The 5,000-nt window shown below is 61.1% G+C and overlaps 2 non-coding genes across 2 annotated transcripts in view; both read right to left on the bottom strand.

The window, feature by feature from the left end:
- Positions 1-65, bottom strand: part of LOC132937689 (large subunit ribosomal RNA) — a 4,194-nt gene extending 4,129 nt beyond the window's left edge. Inside the window, exon 1 of the ribosomal RNA XR_009663785.1 lies at positions 1-65. This exon is cut by the window's left edge and continues 4,129 nt beyond it. This is a non-coding gene — a ribosomal RNA (large subunit ribosomal RNA).
- Positions 66-434: 369 nt separating this feature from the next.
- Positions 435-592, bottom strand: LOC132937588 (5.8S ribosomal RNA). The gene has a single exon (XR_009663711.1). It is a non-coding gene; the product is annotated as a 5.8S ribosomal RNA (ribosomal RNA).
- Between the last annotated feature and the right edge of the window lie 4,408 nt (positions 593-5,000).

Here is a 5,000-nt window from a genome sequence, read left to right as displayed (position 1 = left end):
TTTTCTTTTCCTCCGCTTATTAATATGCTTAAATCCGGCGGGTAGTCCCGCCTGATCTGAGGTCGGAACGTATCGGTTTTTTTTTTTTTAAATTACACGGCAGCCTGCGGTCCGCGCTCCGCCCGTACGGTGACCGTCCGCGTCCGCGTCTCGGAAGCCGGAGAGGTCCGTGGACTCTCAGCCGACCCGGCCGCGCTCTCGCGCGGCGGGCGGACGGGGACGTGCCGTTTGACGACGCGAGAACCCGTGACTGTTTGCCGTCACAACTTGGGCGGACGACCGGAGGCGGCCGCGCGAGCGCGGTTTTCCACGGTCGAACCGCCAATCTCGCACCACCGGAGCGGCCGACGGGCGGGCGGACAGTCCCCGGGAGGACTGCCGCCGCCGTCGGACGCCTGCCGGCGGCGCATCGGTCTGGCCGAGTATCCGGTATACGACCCTCAGACAGGCGTGGCCCGGGACCCGCGGGTCACCGAGGCCGCAATGTGCGTTCGACTGGTCGATGTTCGTATAACCTGCGGATTACACGACGACGCGCAGATAGCTGCGGTCTTCATCGATCCACGAGCCAAGTGATCCGCTGTTCGGGGTCGGGTGTTTTTTTTTTGTCGACGAAACTTCTACCGGCCACGCGCCGTGCGCGGACGCACGGCGGGGCCCGTATGGTCTTTCGACGTTAACCATCTTTCGGTCGACGCTCGGTCGGGGGGTCGCGGCGCGCGGGCGGTCGGCGAGCTAGTCGCGAGCGCACGCGGCCACGGGGTCGGATTAGGCGCGCGCGAGACCGGCAAGTGCTGCCGGTACCGCGGGCCCGTCTCTAATGATCCTTCCGCAGGTTCACCTACGGAAACCTTGTTACGACTTTTACTTCCTCTAAACGGCCGATTTCGGTCATCTTCGCGATCGCGCGACGACCCAGCCCCCGAGGGGGCCGAATAACGCGCGTCCACTCCGAAGACCTCAATGCGACCGTTCAATCGGTAGTAGCGACGGGCGGTGTGTACAAAGGGCAGGGACGTAATCAACGCGAGCTGATGACTCGCGCTTACTGGGAATTCCTCGTTCACGTGGAAAAATTGCAAGCCACGATCCCTAAGCACGAAGGAGGTTCAGCGGGTTACCCGGAAGCCTGTCGGCCCAGGAATGTTAACACACGCTGATTCCTTCAGTGTAGCGCGCGTGCGGCCCAGAACATCTAAGGGCATCACAGACCTGTTATCGCTCAGTCTCGTGCGGCTATTTTCGTCCGCCGCCTGTCCCTCTAAGAAGAGTTTAAGCTCCTGGGAGCCGGCGGTAGCCCTAGTAACGTATCGTGATCCGCCGGCGACGGCCGCGAACACGGCGCGCTTCACCACGGAGCCCGACGCACGACGGACGCGCGCCGACCGGAGGTTGCCCCCCGGCCGACACACGCCCGCCGCACGCCGGGACGCGGATGGCGCGGCCGCGCTCGACGACCGCCGTGGACGACGGGCGAACGCGTTCGGGGATACCGGGCCGAGCCGACGGGTACGCGAACACGAACGGCCGAAACCGCCCGCGCCGCGCACACGCCGACCCGGGGTTACCCGCCTAGTTAGCAGGACAGAGTCTCGTTCGTTATCGGAATTAACCAGACAGATCGCTCCACCAACTAAGAACGGCCATGCACCACCACCCACCGAATCAAGAAAGAGCTCTCAATCTGTCAATCTTTCCGGTGTCCGGGCCTGGTGAGGTTTCCCGTGTTGAGTCAAATTAAGCCGCAGGCTCCACTCCTGGTGGTGCCCTTCCGTCAATTCCTTTAAGTTTCAACTTTGCAATCATACTTCCCCCGGAACCGAAAAGCTTCGGTTTCCCGGAAGCTGCCCGCCGGGTCGTTAATGAAACGCCGGCGGATCGCTAGCTGGCATCGTTTACAGTTAGAACTAGGGCGGTATCTGATCGCCTTCGAACCTCTAACTTTCGTTCTTGATCATACGAGAACGTACTTGGCAAATGCTTTCGCGTCAGTTCGTCTCGAGACGATCCAAGAATTTCACCTCTAACGTCTCGGTACGAATGCCCCCGCCCGTCTCTGTTGATCATTACCTCCGGTCCCGAAAACCGGCCCGGCGGGACGCGCGGGCGACTGGCGCCCGCGGCCCGGCGGCCCGCGCACGGAAACGCCCCGGAGGGCGATTTCGCGCGCCCGCGAAGGGCGGAGATGCGCGGGACCGAGGTCTTGTTCCATTATTCCATGCGACCAGTATTCAGGGCCTTTTGACGAGACGGCCGTGAAGCCGCCCCGCCAGATTTGAGCCTGCTTTGAGCACTCTAATTTGTTCAAAGTAAACGTGTCGGCCCGCCGACGGCAATCGGTGAAGATCACCGCGCAGCAAGATTGGAGTAGGCGGCCGCCGTCGTCGAACCCCGACGGCCGCGCGACGCGTGGCCGCGCGGCGCGCCGGAAGCCCGAGACACGTGTCCGCCTGCCGACAATACGTCCGGCCGACGTGCCGGTAACTAACACCCCGAGACGGCTGACGAGCGCGACGACGACCGCGCCGACGGGACACGTGGTCCCGCGACACGGCCGGCCGCGACACGACGGACCGCCAGGGTGGTCCGGCACCGCCCAGACACAGATCCGACTACGAGCTTTTTAACCGCAACAACTTTAATATACGCTATTGGAGCTGGAATTACCGCGGCTGCTGGCACCAGACTTGCCCTCCAATTGATCCTCGTTTAAAGGTTTTAAAGTGTTCTCATTCCGATTACGGGGCCTCGGATGAGTCCCGTATCGTTATTTTTCGTCACTACCTCCCCGTTCCGGGAGTGGGTAATTTGCGCGCCTGCTGCCTTCCTTGGATGTGGTAGCCGTTTCTCAGGCTCCCTCTCCGGAATCGAACCCTGATTCCCCGTTACCCGTTACCACCACGGTAGGCATGGAACCTACCGTCGACAGTTGATAAGGCAGACATTTGAAAGATGCGTCGCCGGTACGGAGACCGTGCGATCAGCTCGAAGTTATTCAGAGTCACCAGGTCTTTGCGCGGGCCGCGATCGGGACGCGCACGAAGCGCGCCGCGACGGGCCGGTTTTGATCTAATAAAAGCGTTCCTCCCGCGAGCGACGCCCGAGGGCGCCGCGACGGTCGGAACTCTGTCGGCATGTATTAGCTCTAGAATTACCACAGTTATCCAAGTAACTTGGGTACGATCTAAGGAACCACAACTGATTTAATGAGCCTTTCGCGGTTTCACCTTAATGCGGCTTGCACTGAGACATGCATGGCTTAATCTTTGAGACAAGCATATGACTACTGGCAGGATCAACCAGGGATCTCGGTTTTACAACAACTGCGTCCCGTGACGGATCCCCGCGGCGACGCCGACCAAGGGGCGACGACGACGCGGACACTCGTCTCGGGACGCGTGCGTCCGAGCGCCGGTCCGCCCGTGGGCGAGCCGACGCCGAGGAAGGTCGAAACGACCGTGACCGGTATACGGTCACGGCGCACGACCGACCGCGGTTCGAGTGGGATACGTGCGCGGACGGGCGCCCGTAAACCGCGCGCTTCGGTCGACGCGAGCGCCGCACTGAGCACCCGCAGAACGCGGGGCGACTGCGGCGGCGGTCGCGTGCGGTAGACCGAACACACGCGGAGAGCGAGCGCTCGCCCGACGCGACGTGACCCGTGCGTTGACGAGAGTCGGGGTTAGCGCGTACGCCGTCCGTTTTCAGCGGACGGAGAATTACCGCGCTAGCGCCTCTCGCCAGGTTTATAACGGCCCCCAGCCGAGATCGTGGGGGAAGCCGGGACGCGACGCGAAGTCCGTCGTCCCGGGGCTTCGCCCCGGCGACCGCCGGGCACGGCGACGATGGCCGGCCGCGGCGGGAATGTTTTGGCGTCGAGAGCTCGTAACTTGCGGAACGGTAACGGGAGTCGTCATCGATTTTTGAAAAAAACGATTTGCGCGTCGGAGGCCCACCGGAAGGCGGGCCTGCGACGCCGGTTGAGTTTTGCCACTCGGCGTGCGAGATGGGTCGGTCGCCGAAACTTGGACGGATACCATCGAAGGGCACTGGATTGCTGACCATTCCGAAGACTGGGGCAGACCGGTGCGCGGCGATGGACGCGTCGGCTTCGGCGTCGCCCGTGGCTTTGCTGTCGTACGTGATTGGCGATCGGACGCCGGCGGAACGCCGACGACCGAGTCGCTCACAAATTTACAAAATCTCGAGTTTCACAATGTGCGACGGGGGTATTCACGCGTAGTGGTACACCCGAGTCGAAGGAACTTCGCCATCACCGTGCGTAGCGGTTAGCCGAGAATCGAAAATCCGTCAATCACCGTGCGTAGCGGTTAGGCGAAAATCACAAAATCCGTGCGTAGCGGTACGGCCGCGGATAAAGGATTACCGATTTAAATGTCGCGGACACCGGTGTCCTATAGTACTCGGAACGTACGACGTGAACACGTCTCGGGTACGTCGAGATCGAACCAACGGTTAACGAGTTATTGCACACGGAAAAACTACGTTCGAAAAGTTGAATTCGAAATCGTGTCGACGGACATCGCCGGGGCTGCCGTCATGTGCACCACCCCGGCACCGACGAATAACCGAGGACGTCGAGTGAAAAAAAAAAATCGAATTTTCACACACGGTGGTCCGTGCGACGAGACGGTACGGCGGGCGCGCAGCTCGGCGACGGTAATCACCCCTGTAACGTCGCGGTCAGCGCAGAAATTCTACGCGGTAAAGGTTTTCGGCAAAGGGGGATATCCCTGGACAACGACTCTGCGGTCTGCCCGTGATGAACGGTACGGTCGATGTCACCGGCAAACCGTGAAAACGGTTGACCGAGACCCCGCCGTCGGAATACAGTCAATCACAGTGCGTAGCGGTTAAGCGAAAATCAAATATCGGTCTATCTCCGTGCGTAGCGGTACGGCCGCGGATAAAGGATTACCGATTTAAATGTCGCGGACACCGGTGTCCTATAGTACTCGGAACGTACGACGTGAACACGT

This window comes from Metopolophium dirhodum, chromosome 1 (assembly GCF_019925205.1).
Source record: "Metopolophium dirhodum isolate CAU chromosome 1, ASM1992520v1, whole genome shotgun sequence".
Taxonomy (NCBI): domain Eukaryota; kingdom Metazoa; phylum Arthropoda; class Insecta; order Hemiptera; family Aphididae; genus Metopolophium; species Metopolophium dirhodum.
This window is presented reverse-complemented; position numbering and strand designations above follow the sequence as displayed.